Source organism: Pseudopodoces humilis, chromosome 1, assembly GCF_049639895.1.
Source record: "Pseudopodoces humilis isolate 2021_Gansu_Grassland_sample_001 chromosome 1, ASM4963989v1, whole genome shotgun sequence".
NCBI lineage: Eukaryota > Metazoa > Chordata > Aves > Passeriformes > Paridae > Pseudopodoces > Pseudopodoces humilis.
The window spans coordinates 59,402,667-59,424,999 of NC_142200.1; positions in this window are offsets into that span (position 1 = coordinate 59,402,667).

Below are 22,333 nucleotides of genomic sequence, written 5' to 3' on the forward strand. Positions count from 1 at the left end.
CGCATGCTTTAGCCAAAGGTTGATTGAATTACCCTTCAATGAAAGACAGTTAGCTGATCAACTCAAATTCCCCTGAAATTTATCTTGACCTTAGAGCATGCACAGGGACACTCATTATGAACAAGCACAACCTGTGGCCAGGGCTTAACTTCTCTTCACCACACAGTGCTGCAAATTCTGCTCTTTGTTACACATGCCTATAGAATCAGACACATCAGGACTGAGAGGAGTGAAAAGAGGTTCATGTCCCAGTTTAAGTCATGGCCAACAGGAACTAACTCAGTGAGACAACAACAACATCAGCCAGAACTTTCAAATTTTGAGTAGATTAATAGATCTATATTCAGCATCTTTTGACAAATGAAGGGACATTGTCTGTCCAGCACCTTTTAAGAGAAAGAAACTTCAGTTTTTAAATATTCTAGGCATTTAAGCCAAAGAGGACAGCTGATACTGTCTCCTCAGGTTGTCTGTCAACTGTATGTCGAGTCTTTCCTAGAATGATCCTGTTGCTTTGTGCTAAGAGTTTGCATTAACTCTGTGTAAACCTGTTTGTTCATCAATGGCCAGGAAGGTTGTTCCCAGAGCAAAATCAAACATAATAGTCCCCAAATTCTCATGGGGATAGTGCTCAGAATCTATTTACTGAAAAATATTACAGAGGGCATGCAGTAGAAAAGGCAACCTAGTCAAGAGACAGACACTAGCAGGCACTTTATAGTGGACACTAAGAACAAGCAAAGAAAGAGCCTTCTGTCCAGAGACACTGGAGCTGCTCACACCACAGGCATAAGCAACCTCTGAATTAAATCTCCTGTCACCTTCTTGAGTAAGGCTGACTTTCACAGATATGTTAGTGTGGTTCACTAGATGCTCCCTCAGAGTAGGAGTGATGCAAACCTCAGATAGTCCTCCTAGTCAGCCTCCAAGTGATTCTTGGTTATGCCTCCCAGTGATGTTATCTTGAGGTTTGTGGCCTTGAGAAACAGTGACCGAGTCAATTATACTCATTAAAGAGAATGGCAAGGGTGAAAGGAGAACATTTTAAAGGTGTGTGAGCAGTTTCTATAAACAGCAAGCTAATCTAGAAGGGGCAGCTGCTCTGCACTCTCATTCGATTGTTTCTGAATAAAGGTGCTCTTCAGCAAAGTGTGATATCGATTCTCTTTCTTGCTGCAGACACCATGGCCATTATGCTTCTCTCATACAGCTACAGCTTATCCATGAACTGTTCCTTTGACCTGATGCTCTTTTTTCATATCCTCAGACACTGGCAGCATCTAAATCATGCAAATTTTCTGCACATCATCTTGCTCAGCTCACACACATATCTAAATATTCATCTTTCTCTAATCTCCTAAAGCTCTCCTCCAGGCTCATGTTACTTTTTTTGCATCTCTACCACAGATCCCACTTCTTGACAGCATCAAATACAGGCATTTTCAAAGCCCTTCATAAGTGAATTAAGGATCCAGTTTCTGGACACAGACAGGACCCTTGAAGACCTTCAGTGATGGGCAGAAAGAACTGTGGGTGTCCACTTCTTGTAAATTAAAAACCTAAAAGAATAAAATGGTAGTTGCTAGCTGTACTCAGATGAGTGCTGGTGGTCTTCCTTATCACATAACTCCCCAAGGAGCTCCAGGAATTACTGTGGGGGAGACTCCTCTGAGCAGCACAAGCTGCATGTCTTCCCTCCTTCTTGTCTTACTCCATTGAGTGTAACTCATAAAAGAAAGTGAGTGCTTGGAGGATGTGAGAATCTATCCTAGCAGTTGCTAGTGCTCCCTTGGTGGAGCTCAAACCTGTGTCTTGAGATCCGTGCATTTGGCTTGAAACAACATGGACACACCACTGCTTGTGTCATGACATTACGGGGTTTGTGCTCTGGTGAAGCACCAACACGTGCTTGTGCAGAAATACAGACATAAGTAGGAAAACAGATTCCATATGCATCAGCCCAAATTTCCCATTTGTTATTCACAGTTTGTTAGATGGAAAGGTAGTTCACTCAGAGTTCTGCTTTTCATATCCATATGGTTGCTGAAAGTGATGGTCACATTATTATGCCAGGTGCAGAGGGTTGAGTAGGAGTACTCAGCTTTCCATCCACAAATAAACATTTTTCCAAAACATTTTTGAAGTAGCCATCCCAGCATTTAGGTTTCCTTATGCTTAATTCCATTGTTTTTCCTGTGTGTTTGTCTAAAAACAAGAGAGAAAGAGGAGAGGAAGTTCATAATTTAGTAACTACTGTAACCTTTCCAAGGACAAAGAGGAGATCTGATCATGTGTATGTGCTTTTTGGTAGGACACCAGAAGGCAGAAAAATAGACTAGTCTAGATTAGACTAGAATCTCAGTTTGTAGACATAGTGGCTCACCTTTATCCATCATAAATGATGCTTCCAGATGCATATCTTAAGTCTGATATGCATAAACCACATGCTGTGAGCTGCTGGGCTTATCAGTCCAAAATATCTAGGAGACCACAGAATAAATTTTATTATGGCCTGGTGGCTGTTGTGCAAAGCTTTAAATTCATGTTTTGTTCTTACCTTAGTGTTTGTGGGCTTCGGATGGGGAGCAGAATGTTAATATTTCTTTCACTTGGTGGGAGATGTCTGCACACCCCACACCATGTTTTGTTGCTTGATTTGTGGCTGGCTCTCTTCTTCCATTGCATTGGCACAAACACCAGTGAAACCCAGTGTTTCCAGTTGGCTGAGTGAATGAAGCCACTGAAAGAGCTTAATAAAAGAGCAGCCCTTGCAACTGCGGAGCAATTAACACCTTCATGAGTGTGATGAAAGAGATAATGGTGGTGGGGACAAAGAGTTTTCCCAATGTCACAGCAAGGCTGGGGCAATGCCAGTGGCAAACCCTGTGGCTCTCCCTTCCAGGACTTGGCTTCAGTCACTTCTGCCCTAGCTCAGCACTGCTCCCACTGGCCAGAGCACAGGGTACAGGCTGCTCTTTGTGGCATGGCCACCTTGGTTCAGAAACAAGAACTTTGGGGTTTAATTCTGCTTTTTTTAACTGGTTCAGATTCATGCAGCAGTTCCAACACATCAATACTGTAAAAAAAAAAAAAAAGGCAGACGTAAAACCCAGGTGGTTTTAGGCTCCTACCACAAATGCTTACTTATTTTCCTTTGCTTTGTGGTCTCACTGGTACGCTGCCTGTCTCATTTTACAGTCAAGAAATGTGGCCCTCCATCACATGGTACTTGTCATTTAACTCCAGACAAGCTCTGACATCGCATTTTGTTATTTCTAGATGAACAAAACAGAAGAAACAGCTGACGTGTATAGAGAAATTACATATCTTGTGATTTCAAAAGAACATCCTCATCTGGTCTTTATGAACAAGAAGTTTGGCTGTTTCTTGGACACCTTCCGTTTGAGTCTCGGTGAAACCAGGTGGCACCTGGTGTGCCTCTGCTCCTGCATGCTGGGCTCTCTGTCTGCTCAGTAAGATTTACCAGTGCTAGAAACTCAGAAATGGTATTTTGTGCTTACTGGAACAAGCATTGCCTGCAACAAGAACACCTGCTCCTCTGTAAAGGACTTTCCACTTTGCAAGGTGATCAGCCCTGCCTGTCCTTCCTTCCTGCACTATAATACCTGATTTAAAGTTGCCCCAGAAATCCTGGTATAAAGGCTTGCACTGTACTTGAGGATGGACCAGTCTGAGCCCTTCAACATATCACTGTAAGTCCAGCCAAAGAGAAAAGAGTAAGGTTTGTACTCCAGGTGTGCAATAATTCTACTCATCAGAGACTGAAATCCAAAGTCAAGGCATGGACTTGCATACATTACATAGTGAAACACCAATCTTCACTCTCATGTAACAAAGTGCAGCAAGTGTTTAATGGGCATAAACAGGCAGCAGTGAAAATGTGGATACTAAGTATCAGAGGAAGTAAAATAGGATAATGTCAGTCTCAGGGAACAAGTTCTAAGAATGTAGGACTAGAATAATACTAGGTTATTTTTAAAATTGCTATTTACTAGATAGGATGTATGTCTTTTTAAAATTAACAGCAGCATTAGTAAAAAAATCTACTTAAATCTGCCAAAGTCAACAGAAGAGAGGATTTGTCACTGAAATATCTTCCAGATCAAAATTAATGTCTGAATGGGAAGGTAGATTTGGGATTTAAAAGGACAGTCCATAGCAAAACAGGGAAGTCCAAATGCCATGTTAAATGCTTGTTGAATAGAATTTTCTTCCTCCCTGTTCCTACTCTTGAAAAAAATTGGTAAGTGGGGTAAAGAGAAAATGGTTTTCCTCCCTTGGATACCTCTGCTGCTGGCTGAAGACAGCACAGCACTCCTCAGATGGCAAAAGAAGGAGGAATTCCTTTCGCAACATCTGCCTACGTGAGGGTCCTGGAATTTGCATCTTCCCTGAGCCTGCTTTAGCTCACCTCCCTGCCTTCTTGACATTCCCCTCTTGTCCAGCAGATAAGAGCACATTTTCAGAACCAGTTTTGCAATTACCCATCTTCTTAGTTTTCTTTCCTGACCTTTAAAGGGGATGCACCAAATAAATGCCTTTGTACAAGTGCCAGACTTTCTGCAGGATGGCTGTTTCAAAGGAGTAAATATGATCTTTTCATAAATACCATGTCAGGCCCATGTAACTCACAACTTATTTATTACAGTCCTAATGCACACCGTGGAAGCCGGGGCTAGTGTTGCACAAGAACATATATCTAAAACATCTCAGGACTGCAGAGCAAGGTAGACAGCTAAATTTTTGTGCAAGCTGCTTGGCCATTATTGAGTCTAGCTTTTACTTGAGTTTCATGAAGTGTTTAAAGCTATTCAGAGTTTAGAAGAAAATAATAGAAATATTGCAGCCTGTGAATTGGTTGTTAGGCATGTGGTCTTGGCATTCAAAATCCAAACTAGCTGCCCAGGTAGAAGGACAGAAAAGTCTTCTGTGACACTGAGAGTACCAGTTTGTCCCCATTGACTTCCAGCCTCCTTCAAAGCCTTCTGGGGTTTATACACCAACCAAGGGCTCATTTGAGCTGGACAGAAAGCTGTTTTAATGAAAAGCTTTCCCACACTTTGCTGTTGTCACGATATCCTCAGGACGGAAAAAAGGTCCTTGTCTTTGGTGTGCATTGGCTTCACACTTGTGTCCCCAAATGTGGGCAGTGGGAAGCCAAGAGAAATCCCTTGTTTTACTGAGAAGCTCGGCATGGACCTGGGGTGCCCTTACCCAGATGGCAGTCAAAAAATAGTATTGGTTGGGAAGCATGGCTGGGTCACAAGTGTCACTGCTTCTGTTAACCCCTTCATTTCCCAAATACAGCAGTGTATGGGAGGATTTCACCCAGTATGGAGGAGTCACGACTTCAGAGAATCATCCTGCAGCTGGCTTTCTTGACATACACATGTAACATAAATAGCTAAATCCTCCTTCACTCCTCTATCTTCCCCTGGTGCACACGTGCCTGGTGGATTGTGAACCTTGAGGAGGTGGTGGGTCCCTGTGCTTCAATGCAGTTGTGGTCAATGTGGTTGTGTTCAATGCCTTTGCTCACATTTTCTGCCATGGAAACTGTGTGTGTAGCTCTAACAGATTAGGGACAAGTATTTCATACTTAGCAAAAGCAGAGAAATCATCTCAGGGGGGTTTTTTTAAGTCCCATGGAGTATGCCTTGTCATTTTTACAGGGCTAGGTGCTTCTTGAAAATGTGGCTCTAATACCTTTGGTGGAAGCAATTTGTCCTTAAAATGAAAAAAATTTTCAAGGCCCTTTCTGTCTGCTGTCATCCTGTACAATAGCATTTGGTACATGCTGAAACAAAGGCTGGCATACCAATAGTAAATATATGAGATAAAAATAGTTAATGGGCAAACTGCACTTGCTTCACTCTGTGCTTTATGGATAGTCATAAACATATCTTAACTGAAAATGATCTGATGTAGTATACATTGCTGCTGAGGTGAAAACACTTGTGTACTCTTCATCTCACACAGCCTGTTTTTGTTTATCAGAACACAAGTAGCTATCAGCACTGGATGCTTAGCTTTCACCTCTAAATCAGATTAATTAGGCTTTCAGATCTAGTGGCCTGACTTCTTCCATTTTTGGGGGGTTTGAATTAAACATCAATTCTTTTCAGTGATGAAATTGTTTTTAAAGCAGTAACTCCACCGAGAGGTTTTGAAAGTCAGGTTGCTTGAGAGTAAGTAAAATGAAATTGTGAATAACTTTGCTTTTTAATGTAATTTTCAGATGGGAAGAATAAATCAGAACCACAAAAGGGATGTTAGCAGAGCCAAAGTTATTTAGAGTTTAGGTTTCATAAAGCCATTGGCAAGATAAAATCTTTCGTGTCTCTATACCAACCTTCTTAAAAAATAATCCAGAAAGTTGTACTATATGCAGAGCTTGGGGCTAATTTCATTAGTAGTCACCATATCTTATTCAAATTACATGTACAGTTGGGTGTTTAAATTACAGGAAGACTTTGTGTTTAAGAGTTTCCGCACCATGCCGAGGCTTGGGAAAAAAAGTCAGATTTGACACATAATAGGGATTGATGTGCTGCTTCAAATGCTGGTGTTACTGGAAAGGAAGGAACTTCCACAGGAAGAGCAAAGGAAATTATACAGGAATCAATAAAGGATGCTGAAAATAGTGCTTGACTTATCTTCCATGTGAGTCAAAATACCCTGCTCAAGAGATACACATGCTATGTCTTGGCTGGTATATCCAAACTGCTCTTACTGGTGTACAGGCTGTCAGGATTTCCTCCAAAGTCAATGAAGAGAGGCAAGTGTCTCTGGAGGACATTTCATCCCACCTACCTAAGGATTTGCCAGCAAAAAGAGAGTGCCGTAGAACCTGCCATTTTCCTAATTGCCATCAGCTTCACATGCTTAAAGTCAAGCATGTGCTTAATTAATTAATTTCCTGGGGGGTGTTCAGGGAGCTGAGCACCTGGCAGGACTGAACAGCTAGCTTGGAGGAAAACTAAGAAATTTGCAAGTGTTCTGGATGAACCTGATGAACAAAACTGGGAAACAAGGAGAGCTTGCCTGCAAGGATGACTAAATCGCAAGCTTGGAAGCATAACAGGTCCCAGGAGAGAGAATATGATTAGTTGGGTAATTTACAGGTAATGTGCTTTCATCGTTTTCTACTTAGCATTAATTTTCTAAAGCACCAGGCAGGAGCTTGCTCAGAGGGGAGGAGAGAGGTAGCAGTAGAGCAGGGGGCTGGGGTGGCATTGTCCTGGGGGATGCCGTGCCATGCTAGGAGCAGAGCTCAGGCCTCTGAATCCCCCCAAGCCCAGCTTTGTCTGGCTATGTGTTTTCTCAGACAGAAGTTCTCTGGCAGCATCCATGAGCATCCTCCTTCCATCCACCAGGCCCCTCTGACATCAGCGCAGGGTGGTCGTGCTTGGAAAGGGGAACAGCCACAGCCATTTGCCTACACATTGAAAAAGACTTGATATTTTGGGATTCGAAGCAGAAGCTTCAGCTCAGAAGTTCACAGGGATTTTAGCTGTGCAAAGCAGAAGCAAAACTGAGCAGTGTGAGTTGAGAGATGGTATTGTTAACCAAGGCACTAACAAACAGTGGAGAATGTGACAGGGAAAATGATGGTTGTATGGCAAATTCTTGGGGGGAAGAGAGGATGTCACGTAGTTTTCTTCACACTTGGGATTAACCTTTCCACACTGCAGTGGCTGTTATATCTGACTAGGCAGCTGGTCAGATCTGTTAATTAGATCTATTTTAAGTCCACGTTTAGAGGAGAACTCTTAAAGAACAACAGATTAGATGAAGGACAAATACACCAGTATCCAAGGTCCTTCTGCTAAATGCGAGAAAACATTGTGTGGGCACAATTAAGGAGGAGATTTTTGTTTCTTAGATGCTAGTAAAACCTATTATACAAACTCCTCAGGGCTCTCTACGCTCCTTAATGGGGATTCTGTGACTAGATTGGGAGTAATACAAGGCCCTAAATTTGAAGATTATAGCCTGTAACATGTCACAGAAAGTTTTTAACATAGCCCTTCTTAATCAGCACCAGACAAACATGTGCAAAGAATAATACCCTCCCTACATGCTTCCCACCTCCAACCTCCCCATCTTGCAAACAAAAAGCTGCAAGAGCCAACAGATCTGCTCTGGCTTGTTTTATTTCACTTTGAGCTTATTAAAATGCTGTGTTAGCAGTTTATATTTGTTGGCACACTGTTATTTCAACGACATTTAAACAAAAACTACATAAGGAGCAGGCAAATCAAGAGAGTAACTCATTTAATTCTGTGTTTTGAAGGGATCCTATGTAGTATTATAATCACCAATTACATTATCTGTGCTATTTATTTGCTTTTGATTTACTTACTTCAGAGGATGACTGACTTCAGCTGTTTCCCTTTCTTTCTACTCATTTGCGCTTTCAGTTTCTCAAGTACCAGCATGACAAATACAGCAACAACCAAATTAATCTACCAGCAGCAAGTGTTTACAACCCTAAGGGATTGTCTGTGTGGATGTTTAAATTAAATAGGAAAAAATAAATCTGTATTAAAAATAGTGTTTATAATGTGTGACTGCACTCCCTTCTCCTCTACAAGACCGGACCTTGGTATCCAAAGTCCCTGGAATGGAGTGAGTACTGCTTCCATGGTTTGCCATCCCCAGGCTGATAGCTGCTGTCTTACTGGTGTGAGGTTTGGACACAGCAGCAGCAAAGACTGCCTGCAGCCCTTTATGAGTTGGTACCACCCAGGGCATTGTTGCAGGCCTTTGTTTTGTCTTGATAAACACCCCTTTTAAAATCATTGCTGGTTCCCAAATAGGTTGTTCAGGAGCACTCAAATTGAGCTCTTCCCTTCTCTGTACAAGTTGTAGCTACATCTGTACAAGTAAATTTGTTGTTCCCTGCTCCGCTCCCTGGCTCTAAGGGCCCCAGTACCATATGTTTAAGCTCTGCTACTCACCAAAGAGTGTGCCTATCTTAAGCTGCCTTCTGGGAATAGTTTTTGGGCCAGGAGATCTTTGGAAGATGCTCTTTGGCAGGAACTGTACTAACAATTTGACAATACTTTGCAATTGTTCACAAGTTTGAACAAAATTGTTTAATAACAGAACTAACAGGTTCTGGCTCCTGGGAATGGTTCCAGGCATTATTATTGGACTACTAAATTAATGTTTGCACGTGACTCCTCTTCCTGCTGCTCAGCAAAGCTTGACTTGGTCCCACCCCAAGTTCCAGCCTTGTACTCTTTCATCCCCAAACTGAATATCCACAGCCAAGCAGCACTAACTTGATGCCATCACAAACTCCCTGAACTTCACACCCATGTTGTGTCTTCCAAACAATCAGCCTATCACTTGGGACTCAAATTTGAATGTCCTTAATAAGTGTGAACCTTTTTTACTATTTACTGAGCTTATGCAACTCCCAGGCAATACTTAAAACTTTTTCTGAAACTCAGGAACCAAAATTCAATTGACTCCTATAGAGTCAGTATCACAGCTTTGTGGATGCTCTGCTTCTCTGGATTCACTGGTGCCTTCATATGGTGAGGAGCTGGGCTACAACTAAAAAGTTTTAAGATAAATTAATTTTCTGTGAGCTGCACAAGGCAGCTTTAGCTCTCTCTCCTGAAGCCAAGCCAAGATGAGAAGGCAAAATGTTTCCTTTCCCATAGTCCAACAATGATAACATTTTTCATATCAGGTTCTTTTAAGAAAAAATATACTATGCCTGCATATGTGGGGAATAAGTTCATCTGACTATTTCATCTCCATAATTTCTTCCCTTTCTTGTCAGCTTCATTTTTCCCCTAGGCTCTGAGAAATGAGCTATTTTTCCCTCTCTGTCACTGGAAATAAACAACTATTCCATGTGAGCTTTTCCATCAGGAAGCAAAGCTGAATCTGCTATTCCCCTACACACTGATTACCGATTGTTTGATCTCTTGGGTGTAATGGTGCTTTCTTTGTCCTGTCACGGGTGATATCAATGGTGAAACCTCTGACAAAGGTCAGTGAAAATTTTAATCCTGTTATATATACACAACCCAGAATAATTCTGGGTCAGGCTTCACTGTCTACCAAGACCTCCCTCATCCTCACTGGGAGCCCTGAATGTCTTTCCTGTTCTCCACTTCTTCATCTTCTAAAGGTTGAGGAGTGACAGTCAATCACTCTGCAGCAGACCTACCATAGGTTAGCATAAAAGTGCCAGAAGGAGTCAATGCTTTACCTGCAGAAGACCTTTGCCTTCCTCTTAGAAACAGAATGGAGAATGGTTTTTATCACATTGCCCAAATAGTCAGGGAAATGGGAAAAAATATTAGGACTTGGTGAAATAAAGACGAGGCATTTGGACAGTAAGTGGTCTATAGCCTGAAGGAAAGAAAATCTTGTATTGGGAAATGACAAGATGATGTGTTAATGCAGATGAAGAAGGGATGATAAGTTTGTGGTGGTGCTGAAGGAGAATCTTATCATGATGTGGGGTCTGGTATCAAAGGCTTACTCTGAATCCTGAGGAGGTGGTTACAGTCCAGTCTGATGATCTGACACTGAAAAGGCAGAAGAAAACATTTCCCACTGCTTTCTTTTCTAGGAGGAGGAAGTCTTATGGGTATCACAAAGCCACTGGGTTGTCCCCAGCTGGGGAAACAAGGAGGTGAATCAAAATTTCCCAGGCTTTCATACAGAGAAGAACAGTGGTGGGGAATGTCATGGTAAAAGCAAGGAACTGCTCCAGGCTTTGTCAGACTGTGCCTAGCCACAGCAGTCACTTCAGTGCCATCAGCAGCCTCACAACAAAGTGATGGTGGACAGCAGAGGAGGTAAAATGCGGGGTATCTGAAAGGCACAGTTGTCTAAAGCCACCTGTTTCCATCAGCAATAGTCTTGAGGTCCTTTGTTCGGAGGTGGGATGATCTGGATGAAACCTGAAGGCGTCAGACAGCAGGGTCCTAAGGAGCTTCAGACAGATTCCTACAGGAAGAAATAAACAAACAAGGAGGACTACTGGGCTGGTTTTGATGTTCTTTCCCTCATATAGGTTCATTAGCAGACAAAATTGTCTTGCAGGCAGCACAGGCTCTTCCTCACACACTTTTCCAGCTTCTCTAACAGGAGATAATGACTTGCCAGCTGTCTTAGGCTCATTAGCAGCATAGTTTCACATTTTAACTTTCCTGCTACTATGTTTGAGGGCCAATCCTGGCTTCCCTGTGCCTGTGAACTAACTCTTCCTGTTGTAGAGAAAACACTTGGCAGGGTATTAAAGGGAAAAGATACCTTTGGAGATTTTTTTTTTCCAGGATCACTCTTCAGTCATTCACTTTGAAGCTGATTTAAACTGGAAGACCTGTTTTTGCAATCTGGTGGCTGGCTTAAAAACTCACAAGTTCCAAGGTACTGCTTATCTTCTCAGGAGTACCCAAATTGCACATGACAAGCTCATTGACAGAGGATTCACCATTATTTTTTTATGTTTATGCCTGCCACCCACTCCTTTACTTAATCTACTTCCAGAACACCTAACTGGTAGCACATTTTTCAAAAAATCATTTTAAATAGCAAAGCTAGACATTTCCCATGAGAATCCCCAGGAAGAAATATGAAGGTTTTATCAGTATTAATTCTTAGCTGGCACTTCCTCCCAAGAAATATTGTTCCCCTAAGAAATGGTTTTGAGGCAACTACACAACATAACTTAAAACATGCTGCACATTAGTCCAATCTCATCCTTTTTATGAAGAGAGAAGACCAGCAGCCAGCCAAAGCACTCTTTGCACTTGTCTTGCTTATGGCTATTTTACAGATAGACATAACCTTCCTAATGAAGCACAGCCCACCAAACCTAGCTGGAAGGGACTAATGCTCCAAGCAGCTACTTGTAGAAAATGAACAGTACAAATTGATGTAGTTCTGCTGATGGGGTGTTAATGAATTTCCAGCCCAGAGAACCCTGTCCTGGACATGTTGTTTTCCCAGTTGCCTCAAATAAGAGATGGTGCATTTTCACAGTTGTTGCACTGTAAGTAAAACAACCACCTTATGTGTAATGACACTCAACTTTTAGCCTCAGAAAAATGTTAGCATTGAATACAAAGGAATAAATTTAAAAAAAATTAGGGATTGGGACCAGCATGCAGTACTGCTCCTCCTGATGTGTTGTTCTGGCTTCAACCAGCTGGCAGACAGGAGTTTCTAGACCTAAAGAACATACCTGCAGCTCTGTGTTTATTAGCCCTGACAGTGTGTCTTCCTTAAGTCTAAGTGCTTTAGAGCTAATTGAATCTTTTAGCCTTCACAGCATCCTATGGCATCCCGCTGTTTAATGAAATGCTATGGGGGGAATATATTTTCTCTTCTTTGCTTTAAGCTCCCACCTGAAGGTTCCTGATTTTTGTCTTATGAGCAAGGGCCAATAACTACGCCTTATTCACCTTCCTGTCCCCAGCACAGGAAGGGCATCAACCTCTTGAAGTGAGTCCAGGGCCACCAAGGTGATTGGAGAGATAGAGCACCTCTCCTGTTGCGCTGTATTACGAACGGCGAGAAGTACAACACTACTCTCTTAGCTGCATTGCCCAAGAGAACAAAGTTTATTACTCTTCATCTTCTTTTATAGACAGGTTCGAGAAGGTCCGAGAGGTAAAACTCTCATTGGTCATTAAAGCAACACATCACCAGCATTGGTTAAGTGGAACACCACCCCTGACTGTTTTCCTAAACACCACCTGCAAAGATTGTTGTCCTTTACCAAGGACTGTTTGGATTCTTTCTTATGCTTTCTCAGGCCAGAATGAGAAGCCTGTGTGACTTAGTTTCACACAGGCTCTGTTCCCTGCTTGCTTTTTGCATTTAGCATATTACACTCTCCTATGAAGAAAGGCTGAGAGAATTTGCTTTGTTCAGCCTGGAAAAGCGAAGGCTTAGGGGTGTCCTAATTGTGTCCTCCCAGTAACCTGAAGGGATCCCATAAGAAAGATGGAGAGGTGCTATTTACAAGAGCATGTAATGACAGCAGAAACGGAGAGTGGGTTAAGATCAGCTATTAGGAAAAAATTCTTTACTCCGAGGGTGATGAGGCACAGGAACAGGTTTCCCAGAGAAGTTGTGGATGTCCCATTCCTGGAAGTGTTCAAGACCAGGATGGATGGAGCTCTGAGCAAGCTGGTCCAGTGAAGGGTATCCCTGCCCATGGCAGGAGGTTGGAACTTGATGATCTTTAAGGCTTCTTCCAACCCAAAGCATTCTGTGATTCATTCACTTAGAGATTTTATAACCTCTCCAATTTCTCCTCTCACTCCTCTTTTTTCTCAGACTGCAGAACTTCAGTTCATCTTTTGTATTAGAGAAGCTTTATCACACCTGTGGCCAGCTTTGTTGGCCCTTCATGCATCTTTTCAAATTCTGCTATGCCACCTTTGAGAGGCGGGGCTGGGACCAGACACCAGATAATGAAGAGAGATATTCACTGTGTGTTTATGTAATGACATTGCTGAAGCTTTGCCTTTCTCCTCCTAATAAACACAAGAATCTCTTTGTGTTTTCCACTAATACTGAATCAATGTCCCAGGAAATTGTTGTTTCAGAAACCAGATACCAAAGTGTCTGCGCAGTGATTACCCAAACACCTCACATAGTCCTTACTACTTCACATGCCTCAAACTGCTTTGCATTAAGTAAAAAAGTCGCTGTACTGCTTTTCAGGTGCAGGCTTGCCAGCAGGAATTCATAAGAGAGGCTACCTGCCACACACAGCCAACACACCTGGAATGGAGTGCCAAGTGTCCAGGCCAGCTCAGCAGGCAAGAGGAGCAGCCTGCCTCAGGTTCAGTTTGCCTGGCATTTCCTGGCATGAGATCCTACCTTTGCTTCCTTAGGGCACTGCCCAAAGTGAGCAAGCTGAAATCTTCCCTGGGTGCCTACCTCAGGCTAGTTAAGTCTTGTTGGGAGTTGATTTCATTTTGGGATTTTTGTGGTTTGGAGGGGGTTGTTGGTGATTATTTTGTATTGTTTCTCCCAGGCAAAACAGCTCTACCATTGCCAAGGAAGAGGGTAGGGAAGGTACCTCTTACCCCTATTTAAAAGAAATAAATTTTGTGGTCTTTCATTTGGAAATTACTAAGCAGGATCTGAGAGAAAGATTGTATTCACGCAGATTACATTTTTACGCAGTGCTTTGTTGAGTACACTGAGGAGACTGATGGCATTGCCACTGACATGCGCCTAATTTCTTTCAAACATGTGAGGAGTCTAGTTTGAACAACTTTCAGAGATAGGAGTGGTTAAATTTCCAGAAGACCTTTCCTGGTTAGCCACTCACAGCTCCTGCAGGTCATGCTAGGCCAGGGGCACCCTAGTGAGGTAAAAGCCCCATCAGTCCTGTGAGCAGCAAGGACCCCAGACTTGGCAGGAAACAGCTCCAGGCTGCAACAGAAGAAAAAGCATCCAGCTAAGGAGAAGGAATGCAGTGAAGCAAAAGAGGCAGGGGAACTTTAAAGAAGCAATAGAGTAAGAGCAGGGAGACCAAGATTCACCTTGATGCAAAGGACTGACTTGCTCTGGAGAGGAAGGAGAGTAATGAGGGCAGTTGCTATTTACAGGATCCTGTTTTACCCCTGTTCTCCCACCTGGATCCAGACTGTTGAGCTCCCAGCCCTTACCTAGCATAGGAACCTTCATCTCCCTCCACGTATGCCACTATATTAGGCACCACAGGTACCTGCAGACTGGATCTCTGCTCTGCAGACAGGCATTTTTTCTAACAAATTTCAAGTTTGAAGCATGGAGCAGGCTAAAACCAATTATCATCACTTCCCCCTGAAAAGCAACTGGGCTCATCAACATTATGCTGACTCCTCCCAAATACCCACCCTCCAGGGACAGCTTTTTCCTTGCACTCAGGGGAATAATGTCAGATCCTAGCCAGCTGCATGGCGCCAGTGCAAAGGGAACAAAAGCCAAGGCAGTTGTGGGAAAAAGGCCATTGTTCCAAAAAATTTAAGTGATGTCACTCTGCTCCCTAACAGTGTCAGTAAAGCATACTTTCCAATAGCAAGTGCTTCTCTCTTGCAGTTGCCTGCAGTGAGGGTAGAAGGCATGGAACAGATTAATCTGCTTTGCAGAGGCTGCATGATTATCATAAAACACCATTTTTCAGCATAGACTCCCATTCCCCCTGGACATGGAGCTGAGCATGAGTGGTGTGGGGCTGGATCCCTTGACGGAACCTCACCCAACATGAGCGTGTGTGGGCAGCAGCAGCGATGGTGTGAGTGTACCTGTCCCCAGAGGGAGGAGAGCTGCTCGTGCTCCTCGTTACTGTACTCCCACTTACAAGTCATTGCCATTTGCATTGTGACATCTGCTAGAAATCTTAATCATGGGTTGTGGCCCCAGTGGAGTAGTCCAGAACAGATGTAAGAATTACATTTCTAATTAACTTAGCACCTTTTTGTCAGGGTGTCATAAACACAAGTTAATTAAGACTCATGCTAAGCCTGTGTTGCAGAGTTACAGCTATTTCTCTTCATTCTGATTTAGAAATTAAGAAGATGAGGGACCAGTTCATACTTAGTCCTAAACCCCAAACCTCCTGCTGGCTTCTCCACTTTAGCCACTAGGTGCACTCCCACCTGACAGATCATCAACAAGTTTTGACCTGTTGTTGATAAAATTAACAGACTACGTCCAGTGTCCCTGCAAAATCCTAACAAAGTTTTCTTACGGAGCTGAAAATCATGAAGAATTCCAATGTTTGTTATTCTCCCTACATCACTGCCCTGGAAGTGCCTCCCCCATTTCAAAAACCTAGGAGCTTACCATGGATGCACTCCTGAAGACATCCATACCCATGTGAATCATTAGGCAGGCAAGGGATGACTCTTAATTGTCCATGGGTTGTACCTCTCTGTCATTCCCATGTGGCTCTCATGACATCTGCACCTACAGCTGCTGAATCCAAGGAGTGAAAGCCAGATCTCCATATGATCCACTCATGCTGATCTGCCTGCATTGTGGTAAAACCCAGCCAGCATGAAAACCTGTGCAGTGGGATGCAGCTGTAATATCTGTGTCTTGTGAGAAACATCCTGGGAGATCAGGATGCTGGCACCCTTTGGTGATGCATCCCAGAGCTGTGTGTATAGGAGGACTACAGGTGGCTCTGCTGCAGAACCCTGCTTGTACACCAGACATACTCAGGTGGACTTCGGGCAAAAAGGGTGGAATAAGTGTAAAGGTCCTCTCTTTGGACCTTTACAGGAAAGGAGAAAACAACTTCAGCCTTTTGGTCTTGAAAGACATTTCCTTTCCAGCCCTCTTGCTACTATCCATGAGCTGGGTACAAGTATTTCCAGGCTCCTCTAGCCTGAAAACAAGGAAGGCTGGGGCAAACTGGGCTTGGTGGGCATCACTCTTTACCCACAGGCAAAGCATGTGGGTAAACGATCCCTTTCCACAGGCAAGCACTGAAATTGCAGTTCATTTTTTAGATTCTCTAAGGGAAAGCACAAGTAGAGCTGTCAAGGGAATCTCAGTTGGATGGAGCAACTGTTAAGAGGACTTTGAAGTAACTCAAAGCAGACACTTAGAAATGGAGATATGCAGAATTAACCAAATATAAAACTCTAACTTGGGGTTTTCATAAGCTCTTCATTGCACTTGCTAAGCAAAACTTGCTGATGTTCATGGTGATGATAAAAATCCCAGGCACCAGTCCTCAGTTAGTGGAATCTCATAAATTAAATCCTCTCTCTTTTATTTCATAATCTTTTTATTGCAGAATTGTTCTAGTAAACTAGCCTAAACCTAGAGTGCTGCAATCAGGCACCCTTTATTCAAACTCTTCAAGCTGTCAAGGAAAAAAACAAAGAAGTCTATTTCAGCCCAGTTTTAATCCATCAGTTCTGAGATTAATGGGGTTTTTTATTATTTTTTTATTCATTTATTGTGGATTTGGAAGAATTGGCAAAACTGATCACAGAGAAAGCTTAATTTATGAGTAAGTGCTGTAGTGCTTTACTACTCTGCAGTGCCCTTAGCAGTCAAAACAGTACTTAAGAAAATACATCTTAGCAAATGTGCAAATTATTATGAAGCCCTTTCTACTGCTGTCTCATATTTTGAAGAAAATATTATCATTGAAAACTGGGGCTCCTTTGTTGAGCTGCTTATTCTGGTGAGCTACAGGCAGAACTGTACTTAGTGGGAATGCTGTTGAACAGATGGGATCCCTGTTTTGCACATGATTCTGGAATGCAATAAAATTGTTTGGTTCTGGGAAGCATTTTTTTCCTCCCATGATGCTGTCAAAATGACCAAAAGGTCTCATTCTGAAATCCATACTCCCATGAGTAATTCTCATTCAAACTTCAGGAAAATGCAAGTTATGAAGGAAACAAAAATACAGGAGCATCACCTCTACTTAGAAATATTCTCATTTCCTGATCTTAAGAGGATGGAAAAGTGAACTTGCTTTGGGAGTATACAGATATAAAGAGCCTGTGTACATTGCTAGCAGCAGGAACATGGGAAGGAAAATATGTAAATCCATCAAAACCAAAAGCCTGCACTTACTTCAGCAATCTGGCCTGGAGAAGTGGTGTCAGAAATCTTCTGAGAGATTTCTCTTTTCAGCACCCTTGGCCAGCAAACCTGAACACTTCCCATCCCTTCTCACCTCACAAAACCATTCTCTTGGTTGGGGAAGTTAATCGGCTGAAACACAAAGGGCTAGATTCTAGACCAGTATAAATCATTGTGGCCCCCCAAAAATGCCACAGTGAGGCTCTGTTGCTTTACACCCACTGAACATCTGGCCCTCAGCCTGTGGGAAGAGAATATAATGTGCCTCATGCTTCATGCATTTCTAAACAGCTGCTCCAAAGGACTTCAAACCTCACATCAGGCTGTTTGCCTTCACTGAAAGCTCTGGAAAGGATTGATTGTGCACAAATGATTTAAATTTCAGTGTTTGCAGGGCACAAAGGCATGCTGAAGGACATCTCCAGTGTAGTAAGCCGCTTCTTGGCAAATCTCTTTGCAAGTCAGGTGGGTGAAGAAGAGATTATGTCCAGTCCCAGCCAATTAGAGCTTCACAGTGCCTTCCATACAGGAGTTTGCTTCAGTAGTTCTGACAGGATAAGGTGATTTCAGCCTGGTACAGCTATATGTAGTAAGCATCAGATGGAGTTTGTTATGTGAATATGTGACCTTTCCCTCTAATATTTTTTTATTATTATCTTTAATCAGGAATGACATCTTTGAATCTATCTTAACACTGCCGCCGGTCTAGCAAATCTGCCAAAGAAATTTTGCGAAGAGCAGACTTAATAAGTCACCTGACAATTTTTAATCCTTTTTTGCTAAGAAGCTTTCAGCTGCAGTGTGTTACATTTTTTAGGAATTCAAGTCAGTAAGCAAGCAGACAAGATTTGTTTGGTGTATGACTTGCATGGCTAGGACATATTATTTTATTATATCCTTTATTAGCAGGTGAGACCACAAACTATCACTTGTGAGAAGGCTTGACTTACCAGCTAGACATAGTGCCTTACAAATTACCCAAAGCTGCAATTCAGGAATATTGGGATTGTTTATTAAAGGTGACATTTAGTCACTTCCTAAGTGGAAATAGTCAATAAATTATGTTCTCACGAAGATTCTGGTTGCTCCTTGCAGTTAATCGCATTCCACGCAAAGCTAAAAACCTCTCTGTGCTTTTGGTGAGGGAATGAGCCAGTCTGAGCAAAATTCATACTCTCTTACCCTGTTACCAGACCCTACACTTCAGCTGCTAGGAAACAAAGATGGTAGATGGCATTCAGATGAGTTAAATTGCTACCCAAAGAGATTAAAGCCAGTTTGTGATTTAAAGAATTGCAGACAGGTTCCACAGGTGGGATTCTCTGTTCACTGAGCAAGTTAGATAAGCACTTCAAAGGAAGGAGTGATTATATCTTCATGACAGCAGTTTTCTCCAAAAGACATTAACTTTGAAAATTAACAACACCAATTTTCTTTCCAGATCTAATCAGCTTAACTCCATTAGAAAATTTGGTAGCTACTGCAGAAAAATTACTCCAGTGTCATATTGTGTTTCAATATTCAGTTTCACACAGAAAAAGTGTTTGCCATCTGCAAAAAACTTTTTGATAGCATTGGACTAATTAGAACCTGTATGCTGCATTTGCCAGCTTCCAATCATGTTTCAGTTTCCTAGAGAAGTAGGACCAGAAACAGAGGTAGAAGACTACCAGGCAGACTTGCACACCCTAGGCCTGTGATCAGCAGTACTTTAAATCAATAATATTTTAAAAGTACTTGCAGTAATCATTCTAACACTGTAAGCAGCTGCTATCTGCAGAGCAGCACATTGTAAGTGAAGTTTTTAACCTGTGTGGAAGTAGGAAGACCTACTTCTGGACACTGTGAAGGGATGATATCTATTGCTCTGCTGCAATGAATGACATCTGGGAAATGTTATTGCTTTACTTGTTTTTCTCCTTGGTAAAGAGCAGAAAACCAAGAATCAAAGCAATTGAAAGGGAGGTAAAGATCATTAAATTCTGCAGATTTATGTACAGAACAAATAAAGTTTGAATATTTTTGTATTTCATGGGAAATGTTGAATCCTGGCGAGTCATGTAGTTGAAGCATACTTTGGATGCAGAATAAGGAGCATGATCCTCTCTCTTCCCTCCTTCCGATCCTAAACTCATCTTTAGCAACAAAACTCATCTTTCCCATCCCTGTAAAGCACTGCTGCTTTTAATCCCAGTTGAAGTGTAATTTGGAAAAAGGACAAATGATCTCATAACCCACCTTACTCCCTCTCTTGCGATGCTCAGAGTTTAGCTACTGGGGTTGTGGTATCCCAGCAGCTTTGGCTCCTGAATTCTTTTCACACTGATACATGTCAAGCATAACTGGTTATATTATGTTCACTGGTAAAGCCAAATGGGAAAAATTTCAGCTGACACAAGAGCATGTTGGTTTATCTGCTGAAGCCAGAGTACCTGCGTGTAGACAGCTTGGGGACCTCCATCCACTCCCCCAGAACATCTCTCTGGATAAATACTGGGAGCTGCAACAGCAAGTGCTCATCTTCATGCTTGCTTTTGAGCTCTGCATGCAGCTCAGCGGGTGCCATTCCCTCAACTACTGCTCTGGTCTCCCCTCTTCAAGTGTTTTGTAGTAAAGTCATACAAGAGGTTTCCTCAAATGCTTCATCATCCTTGAGAGAAAAGAAGCATCAAGTTCCCCATGCCTTGAGAACAAGCCTCCACTCTCTCTGCTCTTTCTGCTCTTAAATGCACACACATCTCTTGTAGGCCTGAAGGCAAAAGCTCTTAAAAGGAAAGAAAAAGAAGATATTTCACTGCCACAGGGGATGAAACAATGGAAAACCATTGGAGCAGCCAGTCTCTGGTCCTGGAGCATCCATTACTGCTGTGGCTGGTGGCATTATTCTTCTTGTTCCCTTCTAGGTAGCTCCTGCACTAGGGCAATGGATGTTCCCTGGCATTGTACTCTGAGTTTGATGAAGTGGAAACTGTCTTCACTGTGGCAGGAACATTGCTCGCTACAAGCAAAACAATAGTTGTCATCCTCCCTCTTCCCCTCTTTGCCTTATTTTGGTATACATTTAAAGAAACCAAAACCAGTCTGTCATTTCATTAGTTTCCCCAGGCACTTCCCATGTGCTATTTGTAACTCTTGCAAGTTCAATGCAGGGTGTAGAGTTAGAAAAATAATTCCTTGGATGTGAGTCTGGGGTATTTTTTACCTCTCAGAGCATGTAGATGACTTGTTAATACTGATGAGGCATGCAGCAGGTAGAGGGAAACCCCTTGGAAGCTGAAAACCAGCATTACAGGAATGTGAGTCTGGCACGTTTTTGTTGATCTGGTAAATAAAAAGCAGTGAAAACAGGAAAATCTGAATATTTTTTAAATGGTCTGTTAGGATCCCTACACTGTGGTTTCCCTACCCAGTTTAGGGCAAGAAACAAGTGTATTTGGTGAAGTGCTGCATGAAGGAAGGAGAGTGTTGACAGCAAATGTGCCCCCCCCTCCCCCCCCCCCAACTTCCACATGCATCTTGGGAGCAAGGCTGCAAGAAAGGGCTGAGAGTTGGGCACACGGGAAGAAATGGCGATTTAAAAGCTCTGCAGGTCAGAAGCAGGGTAAAGTAACCACAGATTACTAAAACAGATGAAGATTTATAGAAATTGTCAAAGGAATGCTGTGCCCTTGGCAAGCGATGAGAAAAAAAAAAATCCTGAAAGGTGGCTGAGCAAAAGCAGTTAAATTAAAACCATCTTTGTGACCGAGTCTGAGGAAGAAAACAGCTGGCAGGGGCTGCAGCGCCTCGCACAACCCAGGCTGGGGCAGCCTGGGAGCACCCCCAGCGCTTTGTTTGGTTCCTGCTGGTGCGTGGAGCCAAAGTCACTGCTCCGTACAGCACAGCACGGGCAAGGAAAGGGGAGGCAAAGGAAAAAGGAATTTTCTCAAGCTGCCCCAGTCATGCCTCAGCTGTGCTCTGGAGGAAAGGGACTAAAGCTGAAACTAATTTGGAAATAATGAAAAGTGTATCTTAGAGAATTTGCAAGAATAGACTGAACTGGATTTCAGGGCAGCTTGAATGAGAAGCATTCAGTTTTAATAAATTATTAAATGCTATTAAGAAACAATATTGATAAATCATACATAATTTATAAATACTTATGTAATAGTCTATTTTTCTGCTAACAAAAGAATAGAGCCAGTTTCTCATACTGTGACCCCCTATTTTAGCTTAATTAATAAGCTATCCAGAAACGGATCATTTCTCAGATCAGAGTGGGTTAAAGGTGTGTACACTGACCTACAAAAGGATGGATATTTAACTCAAATGGAGAAAAAACAGCAGAAATCAGATTTTGTTGATGCAATTTGAAAGGAACCTGTGCTAGCAGTAGCCTCTTTGGAGGTATAAAAAGCATATTTCCTCATATTAGTGTATTTACCTTGTTTCTGTAAGTGTTTAATGTGAGGCTGAAAAATTGGGAAGGAATGGAACAGCCAAAAAGCAGCTTTTCTTACAGGTGAATTAAAAAAAGAGAGGCAGTAATGTACTAGTTCTAAATTCTTGTAGGATAGAAAAAGTAGAAAAAATATTAGCTCCACTCTTCATATAAAGTAATATTTGTCCTCAATATACCTGTTAGCTTCAAAGACAGGGTAGATGAGAAAAAGAGGATTGCCTATTCATGTGGTGATGGAAACATGAACAGGATCTGCAATGGCTGGGGAAGGGAGAATGGAAA